The following is a 12,792-nucleotide window of genomic DNA, read 5'->3' as shown; positions in this document are numbered from 1 at the left end:
TATAACACTGGCGACCCACATTACCTATTATATATTTTTCTTCAGCAATAAGAGCTCACTCACCCACTGCGGGGATCACTACTATAAACTTCCTCGCGTACACCCAGCCGCTTGAGGGCCGGCGTATGCTTGGCTAGGGCCTCGTGATCGGGAACAAGGTACGGCGACATCAGTCGAGACCGCAGCTGGTCTCCAGAGCCCGCACCTCCGCCTTCAGCCACAATTTGCCCATGGTCTCATCAGCTTCCCCTTCGAGTGGTCGGCCCCGAAGTTTTCTCGTCCAGACCGATGACTTTCGGGGTGTTCGAGGAGCAGGGGTCTGTCGCCACACAAACACTCGCTCGGTCCCATCGTATTGGACGCCCGAGTTCTCGACCGAACTAAGATGATGCCCGAACTCGATCAGCTTCAATGCTCTTAAAAGCGTCTCCTCCCGCTGTTCAGTTATTCTTGCGCGTAGTATCTGCAGTCGAGAGACTTGTGCGCGTCCTCCAGCAGACTCAGCCCACGGAGCTCGATGTCCTCCGGCAGAGGCACCGTTCTCGCGCACTCCTTCAACCTCTCACTGGCTCGACAGGATCGTAAAATCGTCGCTCCTGCGCGCGAGAGCCTCCGTGTCCACGCTGATCAGGTTCAACAGGATCGTGAGACGCTTCAGCAGCGTTCTCTTGGCGCATATCCTCACGATGTCGGGTTGCTTCGCAGCCAGTCGCAGCAGACCTTAATAGACATCAGCATCTCTTACCTACCAGGATGTTCAGGACGTCGTTGGCTTTAAGCTCCGCTTCAAACAGACAGCGTCGATGTGTCGCGCCCGAGCGATTGTTCTCCTCAAAAGCGCTGGTCGAGCTCGCGTTCGTCGTGATCGTCAGAACGCTGTTGGAATCGTCAGGGAGTCCTTCTCGCTCGTGGTCTGCGAGTCTTGCTTGCCATTGGCTAAAGGATCAGCTTCTTCAGCGTGGCGTTCATCCCCTTCTTCTCCGTCACATCTCGCTGGTCTGGATTTTCTTCGCCGGCGACGACGCCACTCTTCGTCATCGGTGTTGTCGTCCGATAATACGGTATTCCCTCGCTCAGGACGTCGTTTCCCTCCGTCTCGGACATGTCCGAGTTGATCTCGTCGCTGGACGATACCAGGGTCGGTTGCTCCACGTCGCTCGGTCCGAATCGGAGCTGGTCCTCCTCTTTCGTCTGCGCAGTTTGCTGAGAAGATACTTCGACTTGTCGCGAACCCTCTTAGGACCTTCAGTATTATCGATAACTTTGTCCTGTTTGTCTCATCTAAATTGAACGCATTATTGTCATTGTTTAGCGCAGAATCCCCTCCCTCCTTGAATTTCTATGGTTCTCTTGCTCGAAGGATCCTTGACTTCTTCCTGTGAATTCTCAATTTTGTGGAATAATGTTAGCCTTTGCAGTAGCTTCTGCGTCAGGCACTGCCATGTCTACGACGATGTTTTGCAGTCTCGTTATTAAAATTCCAATAATTGCGATAGTATCGCCAGAGTTATGGCAACGACACCCTGCACCTCGCTAGATTCCTTGCTCTTTAATCTAGAAATTGACATTAAGCATATTGTCACAATCTAAACACCATGTCGTCTGTTAATAAAGCGTTGGTCTGTTCTTGCAATTTTGAAGATATGTCTCTATACTATCCATATTTTCAAGGCAATTTGCGTTATTCGATTCAACTTGTTCCATTGTTAAAAGTTCTCCATGTCGGTCAAGAGAGCCTGTAAAAAGGAAATCGAGAAACATCTTATTAATTTCGAGAAAAATGTTTATAAACAAAATTATCAGTGAATAATATATCTCGCTTTAAACATATTACCTGACATTCCTGATTAATTCTGTCAGAATTGGATTTTCATAATCCCATAAATGTAACAAAGAAAAATAACCGTGTCACACAATGCTGGACGAATTGTTTTCGTCTGTGCAAAGAGAATAAGTTATTATGGTTCTCTTTAAATTTCCTTCTGCTCCCTCAAATGGCTCAGAACATAAAACACTACAAAATAGTCATAATTGTAATTGTTGTAAAAATAATGTATCGCTAATAGTAATATTTATTACTAATGCCAACCTTTTCATATAATGATAGACGCATCTAATCCATAATTTTTGCTGCCAGCTATGGTACCAAGCTGATGTAAGGCATACCGATATTTGGATCAATGGCTATAGCCATTTTATAATATCTGTTAGCTATCATTGGATCCCAATTTGAATCTAATTCTAATTTGTACCTGCTCAGGTCTCCAAGGCATACCAAGCTCGATGGATCAAACGCATGACGCACTGTTTGACTTCCTTGGTATGAGTTTTAATTGTTCCATCTTAGGTCTTGCCATTATAATTCATTATAATTTTAATATTAATTAATGATCCTCTATAATATTGTTGCAATCATATAAAAAAAAAAGGAACTTACTTTTTCATATGCATACTACGTATGGCAAACACTTTCATTTTGAATAAACGCAAAATCAACAACACCAACAAGGTCTAAATCATATCTATTTGTAATCTCAGTATCAGATGATGATAATATCCTACACCCACTGCCAATGAACCGACAATAATGCTTTTTCCGCATCGTTCACAATGTTACCCTGCAAAATAGATATATATATAATATATATTATAATTAGAAAAAAATTGCTATATAGAATACTATATGAAATATAATGGTGTAAAATGTCTATGTATTCTCTATAGGCATATTTTATAATATTACTTTTTAATATCTTAGAGTATTAATATCAACCTTTCTTAATTTTTTGGCTGCAATAAAACAACATCGTAAAAGGCTTTCCTCCATAATAGCTCCTCTATTTTATGCACATTTCCAATGGGATCTTTCAATATCAATCTCTCGCAGTAATCTTTAAGTCGCACACGTAGCACTTCCCAGATGGGACAAATATATCGCTTACTGTCAGAGCTTGATTCTTCTGTTCATCCAATTTCCTGACAATCTCCGTCACGCTCCTTGCAAATAAAAATGTACATATAAATAGCCGATCAATATGTACAAAAAATCATTATCCAAAGATACATGTTCAGCTGTCTTAATTTTTTTTAATATGTTATCTTTATTACATAATGCAAACTTACATAAGAGAAGAGTACAAAATACATAAAATATAAATATTCAAAACATTATATATAAATATTCACATATATTTTAACATATAAATTTATTTTTGTAAATATTTAATAAATATCTCTCTAAAAAATATATCCGAGATAGAGGGCGCAAAATTCGAGAAACGTGCACATGATAAGAAACAAGCATGGCGAGTAGAGGAGACGGGTGGGTTAGGTTCGCAAAAGTTCCTCCGGGAAGTCATTGTTCTCTCTCTCTCTCTCTCTTCCAGAGAATGACGTAAATATCTGCAAACACTCGTAGTAGTGCGCAAAATAATTTCCGGAAGGAATATCTCATCTTTTTCGCAAGGAAGAGAGAGAAAGAGAACGCGAGGGGATGGGTTATTATTATATCCTTACTGTGCAGAACGTCTCGTGGCTTCGAGACAGTCCGCCGTGGGGTTGCACACTCTCCTCATTTTGTGCGACTCATGACCCGCGTCTCGGTCGACTTGTCCTTATTACTCATTTCCCCGCGGTCTCCTGACACGCGCATCTCCTCGCACGCCGAGAAATTCGCCCGACATTCGCCCGTCGTCGCTGGCTGCTGCTGCTGATCTGTCTGTTCCCGCTGGTCCGTAAACGTGCGTTCACTTCCTCTTTCCGCCGCGCAATGACGAGAAACGCTACGGTTGCGCCGGAGCAGTGTTGTTAACGGGCTAGGTTTTTTCGCGCATGCGCATGAAGTAGATTAATGAAGTAGGGCACCGCTGAAATGGGGTCCCGATTCCCCCTGTTTAATTTTCTAATTTTTGAAAATTTTTTAAAAAAATTAAGAATCGATAATTTTTATTTTAAAGTAAAAATTTAATTAAAAATGTTAAATATAAACAACAATAAAAAAAATAATGAAATTAAAAAAAACAAACGGTTTCCCAGTTATAACAAAGTAAAATTACGAGAGTTTTTTTATTTAAAAATTTTTAAAATTTTAATTATGATTTAATTTAATTACATAAATTTAAATACACTTTTTATTACATTATTGTAAAAATTTATTTTTTTTAGTAGGGTTAAATTTTATCGTTTCCTGCGATTCCGCCAAAACTCCGTGGTTACAGGGTCTTGGCCATAGTTGCGCGCGAAAACATCCTACGTTACTGTAGTCGTCATGGTTTACGGTCACGGTAATACGCGCGCGCGAAAAAAAACCTACCCCGTCAACAAACCACGCGCCGGAGTCATTTTTCCCCCACCATCTGTCAACTGTCAAACTTGCACCAATCAGCGCGAGGCGCGCCGACCAATCAGCTGGATCGCCGGCGCCGCGTCGATCAATCAGAGCGAAGCGCTGGTAGTTGAGTTGCTGTTCGAGCTGATGGACCAATGACGATCATTTGTAGTTCTTTACTAGTTATTTAGTATGGGACGGGATGAAAAGACAGGGAGAGTCGCTCTCTAGGGTATTTTTACTATAGGTTGAAAGGTGATCGGACGTCATCCCTTTTCGTTTTCATGGAATAGACGAAAACAATAATGGCGTATTCCGTGATATTTCTGTGGAGGCGCGATTGAAAATCAAATACAGGAAATTACTTACGATGGCCAAGAAAATTTATCAAGCGTACGTCACTATTTTGAAAAATACAGGAAATTAGTATTAATTAATTGGATTGGAGTTTTGAGTAGGAATTTATTGTACATTATAAATGCATTTCGTTAACCTTAATTCGGTTGACAAGTCAGAATTAATAATTTAGATTATTTTATTATTAATTTGATCATTGCAGGCCCCTCACATTGTCGGAGAACTTGGCGAAAATTGCTCAAAGATTGACTTCAATAAAACGAATGGTGAGGAAATAAAGAAGGAGCAGGTAGAAGATGAAAAAAGGCGACGAGGATGCAAAAGATTCCACTTCGTTTCAATCCTCTTTATGGCCTTGGGATAGTGTTAGAAATAAATTAAGGTTTGGCTTCTTTACATTATGTATTTTTCTATATTATGTAGAAGAATAGGCACTTGATTTGAATATTACATATACGATTACTTGATTAAACTAAGAACTAAATTTAACTTTCCCTTTCATAGGAATGCCTTGACGGAGGTTTGCGTATTGGCTGATGTACTGCAATACGCGAAAGAGAAAAATTATATGGTATTAGATCCAGTACCTCAAGAACAAGTTGAAGTGACCTATGATACAAGTATATGCTAGGAAAAAGGCATTGGCAGGAGCAGCGTCAGTTCTAATCCTGGGTGCTGACAGACTACGGAATTGTCAAACTGATCCGTTATTAGACCTAAGTCCATTCCTGATTTTCACATTGATTGTTAAGATACGACAAAATTGGCGTTTAAAGAAAGTGTCAAAACTCCATCATTGGTGATCTTAGTTATCGAACTGGTTAGTATATATTTTTATTTATTATTTAACATATTTATTTATTTCGTAATTTTTTTTAACTTTTGCTGTATTTATATATATATATATAGCTGGTTCGAAGTATACACAAATGGGATGTTTGAAGTCACCAAAGCAGAAGAGAAGATAAAAATAGTAATAGTCACCAGCATCCCCTAATGCTGGTAATAATATGTCAGGACAATCTCATACTTCTCAATTCCAAATTATCTGCCTTACGTGTGACTATACCTAGCGAGTTGCAAGGTGTCGCCTATATTGAGGTATTATGTCAAAAAAGGTAATCCCCACGGTTGTTGGAAATCAAAAAATGGCCAAGTATGTATCTTGTATCAAAATTAGAAAGTTTCCATCTTTTTTTCTTTTTAATTGGGGTGTATATTCGGGAAAAAAACCGAAAAACGGGTATTCCGGGAAAATTTTTTCTACCCCTTTAAAAAATAAGATTTTTTAAAAAATTTAATCAATTTTTAAAAAATTTTTTAAAAGTGCCTTCTTGATAATTTTTTCTTATTTAGACATTTTTTAAAAATTGTCTGAATTTTGCAAATTTTTAAAATTTTTTGTTTTTTTTTTTTGACGATTTATTCTTAGTATCAGTCGGTTTTTAATAATTTTAAAAAATTGTTAAATTTTTTAATATTTTAAAAATAATTTATACCTTTATTTTTTTGATAAATTTAAATTTTTTTTTTTTTTTTTTTTTTTTTTTGATTTTTTTGCTTTTAATTGTTTATCATACTTTTTTTTCTTTTTTTTTTTTAAACATGAAATGCTAGGAAAACTGCATTTTTATAATTTAATCGTATAGTATTAGATAATCGTAATATGGGAAAACATTAGAAAGAAATTGAACAATAAAACTTATTTAAAAATCTCTTTTACTTTTTTTTAAAATTTATTTGGGAAATTTTAAGAATAGGGCTTTTTTTTAACAAAATTGAGTAGACACCCCGGAAAGTTCCTTTTTTAAATGTGACATATTTACTTATCTTTTTAAAAAGTCTTTATTCACCAGGGACTTTTCCCCGGGAATTCAACTGATAATTTTTCAGTCACAGCAAGGCAAGATAAGAAGCCTTTGCCCCCACCACCACACAAAAAGATCACGATCATGTGTTGGAACTTCTTTACATAGTTGTTACGTGAAGTGCATTACAAAAAACAGTCACATCCCTTTTCCCATCCTGTCGGGGCCCCCGGGTCCTAGTAAAAAAGGATACCTGGCTGGTCCCACTGCTCCGACAAATACGACTTTTTAAAAAGCGAAGAATCAAACTTATTGGAACAGATCATTCCCAAAAGGGGAACATTTTTTTATGCGTTTGCCCGGAATACGATTAACACGAAGCAAAAGGGGGTAAAGGGCCTCTTACGTTTTGCATTGGAATTCGTTGAAATTACCCACACAGTCCAGCGGAAAATTAAAATTCTATTTTATTATATTTATTTTATTTTTATTATTTTTTAAAATTATTTTTTCTATTTTATTATTTTATAATAATAATAAATATATTTTAAATCTTATTACAAATAATCAAATATAAGAGTACTTACTACTATAGAACTTTAAATTGTATACTCTTTACTCTTATTTCATAATAATAATATATTATATTTTATTATGTATGTAAGAGTATAAAGTTTAAAGTTCTATAGTATACTCTTATATTTATTATTTGTAATAAGATTTAAAAACATTTTTTATTGATAAAATATCAAATTTCTTTATATATAGATATATCAACATCAAATAAACGCAGTGCAAGCTCTCGCCAAATGCATGGGCTGGCAATTTTTAGCAAACAGTCGCATCTTGGTCTGGGTTCAGTGGAACCTCTCGGAAATGCTAGTAGTTGTATTCTGGCTTCGCCAATTGGTGACAGGTACTTTATTATAAATTATAAGAGAGAAAGTGTTACCTGTATTATTAATGATTAGAATATATAATTATTCACAGAATGATAGCTGTGCGGTGTGAACCGCAAACGGGCGTGGCAAGTTTTGCGATTCGCTCATTCCCCTCGAAAAGATTTCTTCCCTGGTCAACTTGTGCGAGAGAGAAAATGGGAGAATCTCGGAGGCTCGTTTAAGGAAGTCAGATGGGACAAAATGGAAGGAAAGATTTCCTGAATAAGATGGAATTACTAATGTCTCTTTAATGAGCTCCTAAGTGTGTTCAAATATAGCTGAAACTTCATAGTATATTTTTCGTGGGACTTTAAGGATCTTTTATATTTCCTCTCGATTTTCCCCCCTCGTCTCCATTCACATAGTAGAATAGGAATAAAAAAGTGTACAGACGCGAATTAATTTAGAATGGATGAAAAAGGGAACTATAAACTAAAATGCAGAGAGAGTAAAATAAACTGAGAATTGCTTTTATGGCTACAATATTTTGATGATAAAATCCCAAGTAAAGAAAGTAAAATAGAAATTTTTTCTTTTAATTTATTTTTCAAGACAAAATATTTTAGTGGTGTAAAAAAAAGATCAAAAATATTTTCTCTTTAGTCAAAAAAAAAGGTACTATTTTATATATATTTTACTATTAATTTTTGTGTATATCCTTATCAAACTAAAGTAGTGGTGCGAATTGAAGGGAAATTTCGCGCAATGCGCAATTCAGATACGTATATATTTTGCTATAATAATAATAATGAATAATTTATACGAAAATTTAATAGGATGAATTTACCAGTAAATTTTACATAAATATGAACTTAGTAATTAATATAGTTTCTCTAAAACACTAAAAAATCCTTTATTGCAGGAATATATGTAATATATTTGTAAAGATAAAGCAGTAATGATTTATGTATTAGATTAATATATATTAATATACATAAGTATAATTATAAATTTATCAAATAAATTAATTAAATATAGATATAAGATTAATGTATGATATTAATATTAATATATATATATAATATAAAAATATTAATATAAATATATAGTATATTAATATAAAAATATAGTGTATATTAATATAATATTCTATTAATATAATTATAATCATAAGAAAAGTATTTATATAGGCTCCCGAACAAACAGCTCTGTGTAACATCTTGACTCGTTACATGATGTAAAGATGTTAACACGCTTGCGTACGAAAGTTCGGACAGATTCCCTTCAACACACCTTGAAGAAATCAGCCATAAAAGATGAATAAGAGACACAGAGTCTATATGTATGTATATTACACGAAATAATATATATATATATATACATGCATTACATAATTATTTATAATTGTTGTAAAAAAAAAAATATATATATATTATATTTTTTTTTAAAGGATAAAACCGAATAAGAGAGGAAGAAACTCGAAGAAAGGAGAAAGAGAAAGACATTTTCCAGCCTTCGAGTTTGCGCGAAGCTTCATCCGTCGACCGTCGACTTCGGATCCGATCGATCTCCGTCCAACTGGATTGAATTAATTAAATACGTTAATCGCTGTCAAAAATGGGCTCCGACAACACGCAGAGACGCTGGAGCAATTTGCGCAAAGTGCTGGAGAGATGCGGCCCGTTTTGCCGACCGGACTTCGAACCGTCCTCGGAGAATCTGCAGATGCTCCTCGAACGATGCAAAGTCCTGGTGGGTCGGCGCGGCGGCTTGGGGTGCGAGCTCCTGAAAAACCTCGCCCTCATGGGTTTCGGCACATCCACGTCATCGACATGGACACGATCGAGCTGTCTAATCTCACCGGTGAGTGAGGTTAAGCGGCATCCCAGGGAGAGATTCAAATTCGTAGAATTACATTTCTGTCATTTTTCATGTTTTTCCTCTTATTCTGTCAAAGAAAAATGCTGATTTGACGTGCAAACAAAATTTTTTTTTTATTTTATTTTATACATTTTTTATTAATATATTAATAAATTAAAGATTTAATATATTATATATTAATAATATTTAATATATATACTATATATAAGAATATATAGTATATATATTTAATAATATATTAATATACTATGAATATTTATTTTAATATATTTTAATATTTATTAATATAATAAACATATTAATATAATATATAATAGTATATAATAGAATATATGTGTAATAAATATATATATATAAGAAATATAATATTTAATAAAAGATGTTATTTTATAAGCTGATAAAAAATTATGTATTGCAGACAGTTCTTATTCCGTCATAAAGACATTGGCTCTTACCAAGCAGAAGTAGCTGCAAATTCGTCAACGCAAGAGTACCTGGTTGTAATGTATTGCGCACAATTGCGAGATACAAGCTAAAGACCCAGCGTTTTACCAAAAATTTCACATGATAATCTGCGGATTGGGATTTCAATTGTCGCAAGAAAAAAGGGGCCCTTGAATGGTTTTGCTGATGTCTTTGCTTGTCATGGGGATGGTGCTTTGGATCAGAGTGTTTTTATACCTTGATAGAGGGTTTGGAAAAACTAAAGGGTTTTTTTAAAAAAAAACCCGCCCGATTTTATTATTTTACCGGGTATGAATCCCGGGTATCGAGTGTCCCTTTGGATCTCTATCCCCACAGGTGAATTTTTCATTTTCCAAAATTTTTTTAATGAATTAAATTATCAATACATTTATAATTGGCATTCTACAGGGGCCCCTTTTTAATGTCCTCCCCAAAATTTAAATTTTTTTTATTTTTGATTGTAAAAAAAAGTTTCAGACAAAAATTGTAGGGTTTTTGGAGGGGGGCATAAGGTGGGCCATTAGTTTGACCCTGAATATTTGCTTGAAAGTCCGTAAAGGTCACCTTGAGGGGGGGGTCTTGTTTTAAACTCAAAAAGTATTTGGAGAAAAAAATGTTTTTTTATATTTTTTGGAAAGCTCTCGTTTGTCAGTTTACAAGAATATGTAATGAAAAGTAGGTGGTTCCTTTTTAAAGAAATTAAAGGGTTTACATAATTTTTTTTCAGCAACATTCAAGGTAAAATTTAAAACCGCACCCCCTATTTTCCTCCTCGAAACCATAAAAACTTTTATCTGAAACTTTTTTTTCTACAATAAAAAATAAAAAACTTTTTTGGGGGTTTTGGGACTTTAAAAAAGGGGGCCACCCGTATTTTATTTTTTTAATGATTAATTTGATATTTATATTATTAATTTTAATATTTAAATTATTTTTTCACAGGTCACCTATCCTCTGTGTACGATACCCAAAACCACCCCGGTTTGCCAAAACCCTTGCGTAGGGGTATTTTAAAGGGTTGATCCAGTGGCCGAAGGGGGGGGAAAACCCATTCGAGTGTGCGATTGATGGGGGCGATCCTCACAATAAACGGGGAATTTAAAAAAAGGCGAACGGGAGAGCGACGCAATTCGGCATACAGGGTTTAACGTACAGATTTGGGCCCAAGGGCTTTATAAAAATTTATTATACCGGTGGGGCGCGAAAACCCCGTCATCCCCTGCGATTGGCGACAGAAGCATTTAAGTTTGCAACCAGTTGCAGCGCATCTTTAAATAATTACCTGGTTTTAATTTTGAATCAAGTTACGTCAAAAAAATTTTCCGGACAAAGTTCCCAATTTGATTGAACGTTATTCAGGGTGTCGTTTAAATGTCCTTGAAATATTCTGGAATTTTGTTTGTTTCCCTTTTAAGGGTCCTGCGTTTTCGTTTTTGACCCTCACAATTTCCCGGAGTTTTTTAAAAGTTAAAAATAATATAAGAAAGTTTTTTCGAATAATTTTTAAGGTATACATTCATTTTTATTTTTTTTGCAAATTTAACGACTTGATAAAAAAATTTTTTGTACATATTATTAGAAAATCGTGGGAAAAGTCCTTTGAAAAAGGTTTTTAAAATTTTTTTTTTTAAATTTTTCTAGACACCATGTTATTTTTTTCCCACATTTTTAAATTTAAGTACAATGCAAAAAATCGAAAATAATTTTTTTAAAAAAGGTTTAAAAAAAATTATTTAAAAATTAAAAATTTATTTTTGAAGGGGCTCAACAATTTGGATGGAGTTTTCACGTACAATTTTCGAAGCAGAGAAGAAAACAAAATTGCCTGGCGTTTTAGTCAAGGCCGCGGGGGGAGGGTCGAGAAACAAGGATCCAAAAAAACAAAATGCAAGACTTTATAGGGGCTTCTTTGTTTAACGGCCCGGGTTTCCCAAAAAAAAGCCCGGGCCTTTTTAAAACGATTTTTAAACGGCAAAAGTTTAAAACCCCTGTACATTTCCCCAAACGGGTGTCGAGTATCGAGCAGAAGAAAACCCCGGGGGAAAACTGCAAAAACTCGATCGGTTGGGTTTTAAAAGGGCGATACTGAAAAATTTAAAAATTTTGCCGATTTACAACTCCGAATACAGTTTTCTTAAAATTGAGATTTTCACACAGTGATAGAATTTAAGGGCGACAAAAACTATTAGCCGAGGGAAATTTTTCTTTTATATAAAAAAATTTGCGCTTTTTTTATAAGTATTCTTTATAAGTTAATTTTTTTATAAAATAAATTTTTAAATTATACTTTTTAAGTTACTTTTTTTTTAAAATTTTAAAATAGGGAACATTTTTAATTTTTCCCAAAAAAAATAAAATATTGCGGGATAGGCCTTTTATTTGAAGGATTTTTTTTAAACCGCCCCTTTTAAAAAGATTTTTGAAAAAAGAAAAAAAAAAAATTAAAAAAAGGGTTTTTTTGTTTTGTTTTCAGAATGCGTGAAAAACCAAAAAAAAAAAAAAACAAAAAAAAAAAAAAGGAAAAAAAAATTTTTTTTTGGAAAAAAAATAAAATTAAAGGGGGAAAAGGCCCCAAAAAAAAATTTTTCCCTTTTTTTTAAAAGTAGTTTTTTAGTTAAAAAATTTTTTTAAAATTTTTTTTCGGGGAATTTTGATTCACGAAATTTTGGGATTTTCTCGGGAATGTTTTTAACATATAATTTTCCCTATATGTATTTTTTATATTTCATAATATTTTATATATGGTGGATATTATTTTTTTTATATATTATAACAAATTATATATATAAAAATTTAAATAAATACTTGTATTTATATGTGTGTGTATATTAAAAATATATATATATATATATATATATATATATATATATTAGCGGACTAAATCCCAAAATAAAGAATAAAAAAAAGAACAAATTAAAAATCATTTCTTAATGCCATTGCATATGGGAAAAAAGTTCCGTTTGTCGTAACCGATCAATTATACAGTAAAAGTTCTTGCTAATTGTAAGAAGATGTTTGATTGGGGAGAAAAATACCCTTTTCCTTTAACAAAAAAAATTCAGAATTTTTAAAC

The 12,792-nt window shown here is 34.1% G+C and overlaps 3 pseudogenes across 1 annotated transcript; 2 read left to right on the top strand and 1 right to left on the bottom strand.

Moving 5' to 3' along the window:
* Nucleotides 1-63: 63 nt before the first annotated feature.
* Nucleotides 64-3,669, bottom strand: LOC146724052 (nonsense-mediated mRNA decay factor SMG5-like; annotated as a pseudogene). Its single transcript, XR_014924239.1, has 6 exons — nucleotides 3,517-3,669; nucleotides 2,774-2,997; nucleotides 2,438-2,618; nucleotides 2,090-2,349; nucleotides 1,835-2,014; nucleotides 64-1,736 (listed from the first exon to the last, which is right to left on the bottom strand). The product of XR_014924239.1 is annotated as a nonsense-mediated mRNA decay factor SMG5-like (transcript).
* Nucleotides 3,670-4,626: 957 nt separating this feature from the next.
* Nucleotides 4,627-5,806, top strand: LOC146724051 (mediator of RNA polymerase II transcription subunit 17-like; annotated as a pseudogene).
* A 3,071-nt stretch (nucleotides 5,807-8,877) lies between these two features.
* On the top strand, nucleotides 8,878-9,872 carry LOC146724050 (NEDD8-activating enzyme E1 catalytic subunit pseudogene; annotated as a pseudogene).
* Nucleotides 9,873-12,792: the final 2,920 nt, after the last annotated feature.

Source organism: Nylanderia fulva, unplaced genomic scaffold, assembly GCF_048542155.1.
Source record: "Nylanderia fulva isolate GAGA-0341 unplaced genomic scaffold, ASM4854215v1 Scaffold1517, whole genome shotgun sequence".
NCBI lineage: Eukaryota > Metazoa > Arthropoda > Insecta > Hymenoptera > Formicidae > Nylanderia > Nylanderia fulva.
Note: the sequence above shows the minus strand (reverse complement) of the source record. Positions and strands in the feature narration are given on the sequence as shown.